This window comes from Macrobrachium rosenbergii, chromosome 43, assembly GCF_040412425.1.
Source record: "Macrobrachium rosenbergii isolate ZJJX-2024 chromosome 43, ASM4041242v1, whole genome shotgun sequence".
NCBI classification, from domain to species: domain Eukaryota; kingdom Metazoa; phylum Arthropoda; class Malacostraca; order Decapoda; family Palaemonidae; genus Macrobrachium; species Macrobrachium rosenbergii.
The window spans coordinates 28,774,458-28,787,423 of NC_089783.1; the positions used below are offsets into that span (position 1 = coordinate 28,774,458).

The following is a 12,966-nucleotide window of genomic DNA, read 5'->3' on the forward strand; positions in this document are numbered from 1 at the left end:
AACGGACCATAAAATACTTCGATAAGCATTTAACAGTAAGTTTGGAACGAAATTAATTAACTTCTTGTCTTAAATGTTCCTACTGAATGGCAAAATTTGGTAGGAATTTGGCTATTGCATTCTGGAAAAGTATTAAAATGTCCACAGCAGGGGAATAAACCAAAATTACCATGTTGATATGAGAACAGATCTTTTAAGAAAAACTAGATTGCGTGCTAGGAACATAAAGGCTAAAACAATTGTATAGGAATACGTAAGAATAATAGTTTTCTTGTAATTATACCATGTATTAAGTTAAATAATCGGTTTTAAAATTCTTCCCACACTGACATGTACGTTGGCAGTCCTGACTGGTAAATTGCCGTAGTGTTTAAACCAGAACTCGGTGGTCTTGGTGTAAGTGGCCGTTTTCAGGTTTGTTTGCGTGAAATTTTCTTGACCGCCAGGATATGACGTCACATTTTCTAGGTGACCGGGTGCCTGCTTCATTTAAACGATGGAGTTACGGGTGTGACCACGTATTTTCAAAGCTCTGCTGGACTGGTAAGTTAAGAAGAGTCCGTGTTTATTTTGATTAGAGCAAGACATTGACTTTATATGAGGTGTATTGTCTGGCTTTGCTGACAATACATAGACGCAATCCAATAAATGTGTGGACCTAAAGCTGTGCTGACTTAGCTGTAACACAGTTTTGTGTATTTGGCCAAACAAGTAAAATGAAGGCCTAAACTGAAGTGTTTGAGTTATATATGTTAACTAAGAAGTGTTTTGAGTTAAAACCCGATTCTAAATAGATGCAGCTGCTAACGACGTAGACGAGGGTATTTTTGTAAGAAAATTATAGTACCAATAGCTTACCTTAAAGGTAATATATTGGATCAGCCTTTTTACTTAGTGGTTTTTCTTAAAGCTAGTGGACTAGCGTACTCTGGGGTAATATATTTGAGGAAATGCATGAAATACATTGTGAACGTATTGCATGGTGACAAGGGGCAGTTTTGGTATATTTTATGAAACCTGGCACATTTGTAGGGTGTTATCACTGTATAGTTTTGTTAGGAATCGGGACATTAAATATTCCATGAATTTTTACCAAGCGTAAATTAAGTACTCGGTAGACGAGGAAAGGGTGTTTATAGGAATTCTGGAGATTTCTACAAGAACAATGTTCAGATAGGGGGTTTCTTTAGTGCACAGGTAATGGCATAATAACAAGCTCAGGTACTCATAAACCAGGTGGAAGGTTACTGATGATCATGTATATTTAGAAAATTATTGCATTGTCAAGAATGTCTTTGGTAATGCGAAAATTTTAAGACTGCGTCGTGTACGATAGGGATATGTTTGGGTAAATTTTCACATTCCGTAGACTGTTGATTCCAAGATAATTTTGTCGCTCACTGGATGAATAAATAATAAAACCGGCCAATTTTTTGCAAGTTTTCAGCTTGAAGTTGACAGATTCGTGAACATCAGAAACCATTCAAATATTTCAAAGGGTGAAGAATAGGTAACTTCTGATCATTTGTCTAGCAAATGACTGATAAAGTGGTCTTAGGTTATGACAGTAGACAGGATTCATTTGTTTGTCCCTTAAAATCGTTCGTTTTCGTAATGGTTTTGGTGGATTTATCACCAGTTTTTCAGGTAGAGTTTTTCTCTTGAATGGTATCAAACAATTCTGGTATGTATTACTATTCTGATTGGGAACTGATTTTCCTGGATTTTAATACTCGTCCTAATTGCAAAGGTAGGACCATGATGTTTTGAGGATATTAAGTAGCTAGGATGACAACGTTCATAAAAAAAGAAACTTCCCACAAAACCTCGAGACAATAGTTTACAAGACTTGAAGGGATCATTCGTTCCTATCTACTGCAGTGGGCACCCACCTAACTTTCACAACTGCAGGAGGTTCATTGCAGATTGAACAAGCTAGGTCGCATTTTATAACCTAGGGGACAAGGTTACTTCCACCCCCCGAACGACAGACAGTTTGGTAGAATTCTTGGATGGGATACTCCCCTGACGAGCAGCAACACAGTGCTTTTCAGACCAGTCTCTAGCTTTAGCATGATCTTGTATTTATTACTTTCTCTAAATGATTTCCAACACTGGGAACGAAGCAGTTAAGAAACCTGCCTAGTTAGCTGTCCCGTGGCATTTGCGGGGCAGTTTAAGGAAAGCATTTTAGTATGTTTTATTCTTCATGTCGCTTATCCAAACGGTAAGGAAGGGGCGGCTTGTCTTTATGCGGTCTCATTTCCGTAAATCAGCTACATTGGTCTTATACTTTAAGGCCTTAATGTCAGATGTAGCCTCTGGCATTCTTGCATTTTCTTCTAAATAAAAAATCATTGCTGAATATTTGTTCAGAAAGATGAACTTTCCTTACCAGTGATCTTCATTTTTCACGTCTTAGAGTTCATCACTTGTTTCTGCCTCTGCTGCTTGTTCATTATGTAAATTAAATAGTTATCGGAAATTATTGAGTCATCTACCTTTAATTTCAAACGCCCTCAGTTTTCAAGTGTCGTTGTATTTGTTTCTAGCCGAAGTTTGTAAAATAACAATTTTTAATTTTAATGTATCTCAACTTGAGCGTTTCTTCTTGCCTGGACGAACCTTTTGACCTTGACTCATTATTTTGCCCCTATGGATAATAGAGCCCTGTGGGTAATACAGGCGGTCAGTCTTTAGTCAGTAGTTACTTTAATTCGCTTTCATTCTTTAATCATACTGAATGTTTCCATTCTCAACTTTTGATGTTCCGTGGGTTTTTCGCCCCCCATTTTTATAGAAACAAGAGAACTTACGGAGCTCTCTTTGTCTGTGCTGGTCTATGATGGTATGTCACTGGTACGCGTGATCAAGTTACTCATGAACACTCATACAACAGTAGTAATTGTTCTGGGTATTTTTCTAGCAAAAAACACAAAACGTGAGGTGGCTAAATTGATCAGGATGCTCGGGCATAAGTGCAGGCTGCCTGTGTAACAAATTTGTATACACTGTAGTGAATGGTGTCACTGATGCATGGCTGAGGTATGTTTTAATTTTCTGTAGAATTAGTTCTTGTGTTGGAAATATATAGCAATAGGAATTTGTTAGTCTTTGCTCCTCTATAAACACACATCTCATGGTAGCTTCAGCATCATAGAGATCCTCGTGCCCAGTCGATTATAACGGCAAAAAATAAATGTTGATTCTATAAATGTTGATTCTATAAACTAGTTAACCGTGATAGCTTTAGGTGAATACGAAAACACGAGAGTAATCAAGCATCTTCTATACGTACTCTGTGGGTGGCCCAGATACTTGGTTTTTCATATGAACATTAGTTGCAATTTTACCAGTTTTAGGGCTTATGAGTTGATATGAACCTAGTAAATACTGATGACATTGTACAGTATTAATCCAACATATATTTACTGGATTTTGACTGAATATTTCACTTTCTGCCATAGGAAGCTCTCACAGAATGGCTGAACAAAGGATCATGTAGCGTAAGCATACTCGGTAAAGTAGAGATGGATTTGGTGTATTTCCCTAAATACTGGCAAATTTTCACTTCAGCCCAATCCATCTAATGGCGTGTTTCTTGTAAGAAAAAAAAATGCATATCTGGGTTTAGTCTTGTTTCATTCTTATCAGTTTGTACACTGAGAAGTCAGTTTGACGAGGTGGTGCTTTCACCTTAGGTGTCAAACTTCAATGTTATGCCAAAATTCGGTATGTCAGCTGTTCCGTGAGGTGTATCCATAATAATTAATGGCAGAAGTAAGTTTTTTAACTGTTTTCATGCAATGTATAACTGCGGTCATATGTTACCAGTTGTGACCTGAGTTCATCAGTATCATGAACATCACTAAATACCAGTCTTTTGCCGAAAATATTCTTGCCTTCCACAGAGTCTTTACCAGGGAAGAACACGCATGTTCAATGTCACATACATGAGAGCTGCCCCGGCTAAACAAAGTCCCATGGGTCATCATCCCCTCTTGAAATCACACCCAATATTGAAGGCAGTGCGAATTCTTAAATTTAGTAGTTACAATGTGATGCCCGACCTCGCAGCAAAATAATTATATAAATTTAATAAAGAAAAAATTTCAATTTCGATACAACAGCTTTTCAGTCATAGTGTAATATTGATAGAGTATTTCATAAAGAGATCATATAGCAGCAAATACTCGGCCCAAAAGCTGTGGGAAATAGTTATTTTAATTTTCTGACATGTTTTTCTCATTTTGTACTTGAAAATTTTGTGCACAGTGCACTAGTCACAGCTTTGATCCCGAATTCTGACAGACCTCATCTTTGTTGAAATTTGCCCTGGACGTAAAGCGGTTACTTTGATTCCACTTCTATGATGCTGGGAAAAAAACTAGAAGCTTAAAAATTTAACCTAAACAAAGTGCACACACAAAATGTATTGTTTATCAACTTGAATTATTTGCCTTTTTTGTGCTTTTTGAACTTCAGAATTAATAAATTCGTTATCGTGGCCATATATACTGTCTCGATTGAGATATTCCGTGTGAAAATAAACCAGGCCACATTTTATAACGTGTCTGTTGACAGGTGATAATTTCTTTAAGGTTTTTTACTGAGTATGGCTGTACGGTTTCAATCAAAACTGATTCCCTATTGCATCATTGATCAGACATATACAGTATCCACTTCCCTGCAAACACGATCTTGACAACTTCAATTAACAGTTCATTTCTCTAAAAAAAAAAATTAACATACTGAACTACTGCAGAACTCAGTCGCCAGCAGTTCTTTGCCTTCCACTCTTAAGATAAAACGATGGAAACAATGTAAAACGAACCATGTAGCCTCCAACCCGGTACTCCCGTGTTTAACTCGTATTATTTTAGGACGCTCTGAATAAGGCCTGCTTATGATATAGGTTGGAGATGGCTGCTATAGAGTAAGATGGGTATAATAAGACCTTTATGGAGTAGAATAAGACATTTATGTTAAAAAACGATTTGTCAAATTTTCTTTCCACTGAAAAATATTACTGAAAAGTGATGTACATTATTCATGTGGTAATTGGCAAAATGTAGGTTGTACTGGTGTAATGCGGCATTTGGATGGTGGTTCTTTGCATAAAACAACGTTTATTATATAATAATGTCCGGTAGGGTACTCCGGGATTAAGTTGGATTTGTGGTGATCTATCTGCATGCAGTATAAACAAAAGCAATACACCAATATGTGTTGAAAGTTGAGAGTTGCACGGGATAGATTTTTCTGGTATAAGTGATGAATAAATTGTGCATGGTTGATTGAAAGTATGACTTACTGCCAGTTTTTTTTTTTTTTTTGTAGGTCCGTAAGTGAAGTTTCCAGTGCTTACTAGTATTTAATTTTTTTTTTTTTTACAGATAATCACCTGAAGTCTGCATAATGAACGAACAGAAATTTTATGCCTGCAAGCTGAACAACCAGCGAATATTAAGTCACATCTTCAGTTTTACGGTAGTCAGTGAAGTAGTTTTGGTTGCCACTTAGCCTACAGTAGAAACTTATTAAATTTATAGGACTGAACAAGAACTCTCAACAAGAGCTCTCAATACTCAACATAAACTAATAGTTACTAGCGCAATTAATCATTAAGACCATAATTTCCAGTTGATGTAGACGTTATTTTTTTTACATGAATATCACTTCGGGGTCTTCCTAGGACCTGCTCAAACCTCAAAAGTTTGTGTATGGTTAAAGATTCTTAAACTTACACAATGCATATTTTAACAGGTATGTTGATTAATGAGGAAGACCAAATGGTGGGACGTAGTTAGTAGCGAGGATTCTGACCGAACGGAGATTCTATTGTTTGCAAGAAGCACACCAGATGGAGAGAGAGAAGACTATATATCTAATGGCGATGACGTTGAAATTATTTTTTGAGGTTGGTTTCAGATAAAATTGTTTTCTAGCCTTTCAAGCATAACTTTTCCCTCATAATAGCTGGTTAGTTCTCAATTTTGCCTACTTGTTTTATTCAGGGCCTTAAAATTTAGTCTCGTGACAGATGGTAAAATGTTTTTATTTCCAGTGCTGAAAACACACCTTAATTTTTGGTACATTCATGGTTCTGTTTCACATCATTTTTGGCATGTGTCAGTATCTCGGGCAGAAATCTGGTCCAGCTTTTATCTTCAGGCACGCTGACCTGACCGGCAGTAATGTGCAGTATTTATAAACTGTTGACTTTGTGATAAGAATCCCAACCCAACACCCGGAACTGTTGGTTCTGTCGCTTTAGTTAAGGTTAGGTATTCGAGAAGTTCTTTCTCTGTATCGCAGGTTTTGCATCTTATGCTGATTGCTGCATTGCGTACAGAAAGGATAATTACTCTCACAGTTCATTTGTGTATGGGCTTCTTCCTAAGTAAATGAGAATGAATTTGACCATTCTTAATTCTGTAACTAAAAATTTCATGCGTTGATAAACTGAAAGAGATTCTGGCTATTAAGTGATTTGTTTACTGGCTGTTTCTTAAGTGATTTGTTGACTGGCTGTTTCTTAAGTGATTTGTTGACTGGCTGTTTCTTAAGTGATTTGTTGACTGGCTGTTTCTTAAGTGATTTGTTGACTGGCTGTTTCTTAAGTGATTTGTCGACTGGCTGTTTCGATTTGTTTACTGGCCATTTCTTCAGTGATTTGTTTATTGGCCATTTCTTAAGTGATTTGTTTACTGGTAATTTCTTAAGTGATTTGTTTACAGGCCATTTCCTGAGTGATTTGTTTATTGGCCATTTCTTAAGTGATTTGTTTACTGGTAATTTCTTAAGTGATTTGTTTACTGGCCATTTCCTGAGTGATTTGTTTATTGGCTATTTCTTAAGTAATTTGTTTACAAGACTTGTCAGTAGTTGGTGGTTGAAAACTGGAAACAATAATATTATATAATTAGATGATAACCTGTCCACTGAGCGAACAATCACACAAAACTTTAACACTGAGAGGACCAATCACTCGAAACATTTTTATTGCTTATAACTTCCTTCATTGCATCTGCTATAGTACCCTGTTATGATTTTTTTTTTTTTTGCTTTAGCTTTTTATTTAAGTCGATGTATATTCTGGTTAACTGCATTTTGTGGACTGCTCATCAATATAGGAAAGAGCATGTTTTTGATTGATTGATTATAAAATTTAGGTCTTGAAGACCAAGCGCCGGAACCCATCAGGATTATTCAGCGCCGTAACGAAGGTGAAATATACAAAATAATATGACTGATAATGAATAGGTGAATGATGATATACTAGTAAAATTCAGTGTTAAAATGTGAACGTAAAAAATTAATCATATTAGATAGAACCAACAAAAAATAAGTATATATTAAACTTTTATATTCAAAATATATACTTAGTATAAGAATAAATATGGCTAAAATCTTTATTAAGTATACTGAAATCATCTCATAAAAATAACCAGATTCTTTCAGATAACTCATAAGGTTATCTACCTTAACGTCGTCATTTAAAATTTCTAAAATAGTCTTCCCTGTTTGTAAGTACTTTGCCCTAAGGCGATTAAATTTAGGACTGTGCACCAGCATGCGCTCAACGGATAGCTGACCACCACAGTGGGTAGAAACTGGGACACTGGCTCCCTCTAAAATGTAGCTAAGAGTGAAGCGGGTATGGCCAATCCTATGCCGTGTTAGGATGATCTCAAATCTTCTGTTACGATTAAAACCCGAACTCCAAAAATCGATACTTTTTCTAATGTTTCTGTACTTCCTATTTGTGGATAAAATGGAAGTCCATCTCTGCTGCCATTTTGTACGAATGTATCGTCTGATAGCTGGACGCATATCCAAATGTGGCACCTTATTAGTTAAGCAATCACATTTTGCTGCATCCTTTGCTTTACTATCAGCCAGTTCATTCCCTTCTAGGCCAGTGTGCCCAAGAATCCATCAAAACTTTACTGATTTGTGGCAAATAGAAAGATAAAAAAGCAATTCCTGAGCCTTTTGAATTAAGGGATGGGTAGTGTTAAACTTCTTTAGGGCTTCTAAAACGCTCCTTGAGTCACTATATATTGGTGTGGATTTGAATTTATCAGATGCAAGATTTAAAGCATCAACTATGGCCGTTGCTTCAGCAGTGAATATGGATGAGGAGTCTGCTAACTTTTTTATATACGATTCCCCCTCACACACCACTGCACATCCAACTCCATCTTCCGATTTTGATCCGTCAGTATAGATTTTCATGTTATTTATATGCCTCTCATCATGCTCCAGAAAACTTGTTTCTGACTTCTTCTTCCGGATGATCTTTCTTCTTTGTCTCTTTAATGCAGACATCTATTGCTGGAATAAACCATGGAGGGATAGCAGGATGTTTCACTAGTAGGATCTTCTGCGTTTTTATACTTTCATCCTCCAGTTCACCCAGCTGTCTGATTTGACATGGTATTGAAGATCTAGATCTAAAAAGACTTAGTCACACTGTTTTAAGATCTCAAAAGAAGGATTCTCCTTTGAGCTTTTCAGCCGCATGGTGTGTCTCAGACCTAGCTCATGCCTCCCCAAGTCCAGTGGTAGCTGATGGGAGTCTACATGAATACTTTCAATGGGCGAAATTCTAAACTCCAGTGCAGATCCTTAGCCCCATATTATGCACAACGTCCAGTTCCTTGAGTTTAGTCTTTGAAGCAGATGAATATAGTTGGCAGCCATAGTCTAACTTAAACATACTGCATTATAAAGCCTCAACAACGATTTCTTATCAGCACCCCGATTAAAATTAGATACGGCTTTTAAAATATTTAAGTGATCTCTGCACTTTTCACTTTTAACTGGTCAATATGATTATTCCAAGTGAGCTTTTCATCAAAGACCATTCCTAAAAATTTTACTTCAGTAGAGTACGGTAAAATAATTCCATTTAAGGTAAGAGATGGAATGGCTTCCTTAGTTCGGCGTCTGCAGAACCGAACAGCGACAGTTTTAGATTCGGAAAATCGAAACCCTTGCTCATTAGCTCACTTGCTTACTTTATCGATGGCTCTTTCCATGAACCTGCTAGTAGATGCTGCATCATATCCTGTGCAGTAAAGAGCCAAATCATCTTTATTAGAGCCTTTTACTGGTAATATCTTTTCTAATACTCCATTAATGGCAACAGCGAAGAGGGTGACACTAAGGACACTACCCTGAGGAACTCCCTCTTCTTGTGAGAAAGGTCGTGATACATGATTCCCAACTCTTACCTTTATATATCTTTCTGATAAAACGAATTTATAAATCTGATAATTTTTCCTTTAATGCCCATTTTATACAACTTTCTTATAATACCATAATGCCATGTGGTGTCATATGCCTTTTCCAAATCAAAGAAAACTCCTATTGTCTGGCTTTGTTTAGCAAAACCTTGTTGTATTTGGTTTGAGAGCCTGAGCAAGGGATTTAAAGTAGATCTACTTTTCCTAAAGCCAAACTGGGATGGAGAAAGCAATTTATTTTTCTAAGTGCCATGCAAGTCTGGTGTTAATCATCTTTTCCATCAGCTTACAAACACAGCTGGTGAGAGCTATTGGTCTGTAGCTGCTGGGTAAAGGAGGATCCTCATTTGGTTTCTTAATAGGGAGGATTAATGATAATTTCCAGCCCTTAGGAATACTACCAGTTTCCCAGATTTCATTTATTTTATCTAAAAGAAATTTCTTTGACTTTTCTGGGAGATGTTTCAGCATTTCGTAGAGTAGCCTATTTTATCTTCACCAGGGGATGACGCTTTGGTATTCTGCAATGCATCTTTGAGTTCCTGCAGTGTAAATTTTGCATTATATGGTTCAAAATTATTTTCACCTAAATCGAGAGAAATCTGGGCATATCTAATGTCTTGGAATTCTAGAGAACAGTTCTCGCGACTTGATATTCTTGAGAAATGTTCTAGTTTTTTTTACAACCCTCTCTGGTTGGGTGATTAGGTCACCATTTATCTTAAGGGTAGGCAGAGGTTCAGGGACGAACTTGCCATTTAGTTTTTTTATTTTTTTCCAAATTGTTTTGGATGGTGTTTTTGAGATAATGCCATTAATGTAGTACATCCATGACTTTTTGCTTTTTAAAAATATTTGTTTTGCTTGGCCACAGCACGTTGGTAAATAAATTTGGCTTGGGCAGTTCCACTCCTCTTATACTTTTTATAGCATTGTCTAGTGATCTTTCTCATACTACTGCAGGTTTTGTTCCACCAAGGAACTGCTGGTCTAGAGGGCTTCCCTTTTGTTGTTGGAATAGAGGCAATTGCACTGTTGATGGTGGTGTCACTGAAGTAATTATATGCCTCCAAGATAGATGGAAATGATTTCACATCCTTATCCATGAGAACAGACTCCCTGAATTTCTTCCAGTCTGCTTCTCCTACCTTCCATTTGGGTGGTGACTCATAGGGCTGATTCTTAAATGTTTTTATATGAATTGGGAAGTGGTCACTCATTCAATATTTGCTTCAAAAAGGTGTTTCCATACGGGCCAGATATGAGTTTTTCTTTCCTCCTCACCTCTTAAAGGCTTCAACGTCCTCTGAGGTTTAGTTTTTGTTTCATAGGAAATGGACACTTAATTTTCTTATTTTGTGTTCAAGTACTTGAATAGTCATCAACGAAGTGCTTATCAGAATGGGTGAACTGCTCTTACAGTGTCGTCCAGACCAAGTTCTATGCAATAATCCTGTTATGTTGTTAGAAATCTTGAGTAAAAAGGCATCTTAAGCTTGGCACACCTTGAGGCTCTAGAAGTAGTAAGGCATATTCAAGGGATACACAGGAGTTATCCAGTGTAGCTAGAACCGCTAACATGGCTTAAACGGTTGGTAATCAGATTTAGCTAGCTGGTGCTCTATCACTTGCCAAGAGAGAGCTTAAGTCTCATTTTACTTCTATATAGCAATCTTGACAAGGCTTGAAAGTGAAACTAGAGTCTGGGACGGTCTGTTTTCAAGAAGTGGCCTACTTGCTTACCCTCCTTGAAATTTTTCCATGAAATTTAATGCTGCACTTCATTCAAGTGCTGCAGCTTCAACAAAATTATTCTTTGTACTTTTAAGTATTAAGCTATATCAGTATTCAGGAACTGTGGTGTTGTATGTAATAAGTACAGTATACATAACAGTATTGGTCAGACTGAAGTGACCTATTCTTTAGGTTCATCAGAAGCTGTGGTCCAAGCCTACATTCATTCAACATTGGATAACAGTCCTGATATGACTGCTTTCATCAGGTGCTGATTATTATCTCTTGGCAAAATATTTTTACTCTGCCTCTTCACCAGTGGGACATGATTTGGTTTTATTTCATGCTTTAGTGGTTTCCAATAATTCTGTGGTTTTGGGAACCATTAACAAATATACCTTTGCCAGTGAGACTGGTCATAAATATTCAGGAAATTTAAGAATGAAGTACTTTTACATTACTAGCTTTGCTAGTATGCTGCCCAGTTTCTTGATCAAAAGGTAAATTACATTTTCCCTGTAGCTAAAGGGCAGATTTAACTTGGTTTATGTACTATGCTGGAAAAATATGGAACTTGAGTGCTATGATGGGCAAACAGTGATAGACATTCAATAACCTTAATTTGCTTTTCTTGGAATAATTTATTGAACAGTATATGAATTTACTTGTATCTTTGGGAAATTTTCACTCAATGCCTAAAATGAATTAAAGTAAAAATACACGTTTCTTGTTTGAAACTTTATTGCTAATAAGAAAGTGTTTATTTGTTGATTGCTAATAAGAAAGTGTTTATTTGTTGATTGCTAAGAAGAAAGTGTTTATTTGTTGATTGCTAATAAGAAAGTGTTTATTTGCTGATAAAGTGTTTATTGAAGTTGTATTAATGAATTTTATACCTACTTGTACTAATCAAGTTTATACTTAAATCATTTGTTCTTTACTCTAGGTGATTATTTACTTAATTATACTCCTACTTCTCCTTGACAATGAACAGTACTCATTTATCAATCTTTATTCTTGTATCTTAAAATACTGTACTGTATAAAAGAAAACCCTGTCACATAGGAATGAAACAGTTAAATCATCTAGTAGGTGTTTCAATAGGATGGATTAAGATGAAATTTTGTGAGCAACCCCAGATCTGGAATAGAAGTATTACTTTCATATTTTTGCCAGGTGACGACATTTAAATATACACCAAATAATGTAAGACTTTTCAGCAATGTTTCATAAAATTTTATTTTTTAAAAGGTGTATTTTAAGCTTTCATTATTGAATAACCCATTAATATATTTTTCTGCCCACAGGCACAAGCAGCCCAAGGAAGCTCGATGTTAAGGGTGGTTAACTTGGTTGTAATGTAGCAACTGACAGGATGATTCTTTGGTCTTTTCATGCCTGAATGCTTGTCAAGATTGAAACAGCACTAATAATGCAGTAAGAATCCTGTGACTGTTCACTATGACCACTACGCCACTGTACTAGGAGCAGGAGGATTCTTTGGTCTGGTTTTTGTGCCTGAATAGTTGTCAAGATTGAAACAGCACTAATAATGCAGTAAGAATCCTGTGATGGTTCACTATGACCACTACGCACGCCACTGGACTAGGAGCAGGAGGATCCTTTGGTCTGGTTTTTGTGCCTGAATAGTTGTCAAGATTGAAACTGCCCTAATAATGCCGTAAGAATCCTGCGACAGTTCAGTATGACCACTACGCTGCTGTACTAGAAGTCATTACTGATTATCATCAGGAAATGTTTGGTTGGATCAACTTCTGGATTATCAGGCAATCCATCTGCTTGTAACAAGTTAAAAATCCTCCAGCTCCACTAGTTTAACACTTTATAGGGAAAATAGAAAGTGTTGAATTCAATTCAATTCAAGTAAGAGGGAAAAAGAAAGTATTAAACTATAGCACTCCTGTAAGGATGAGGGAAATAATAAAAGTGGTGCAAGCTGCTTTTGCAGTCTGATTTC

At 36.5% G+C, this 12,966-nt stretch overlaps 1 long non-coding RNA gene across 1 annotated transcript; it reads left to right on the forward strand.

Moving 5' to 3' along the window:
* The first annotated feature begins 456 nt into the window (after positions 1-456).
* Positions 457-12,831, forward strand: LOC136828697 (uncharacterized). Its single transcript, XR_010850186.1, has 4 exons — positions 457-543; positions 5,397-5,490; positions 5,767-5,920; positions 12,296-12,831. It is a non-coding gene; the product is annotated as an uncharacterized lncRNA (long non-coding RNA).
* The last annotated feature ends 135 nt before the right edge of the window (positions 12,832-12,966 follow it).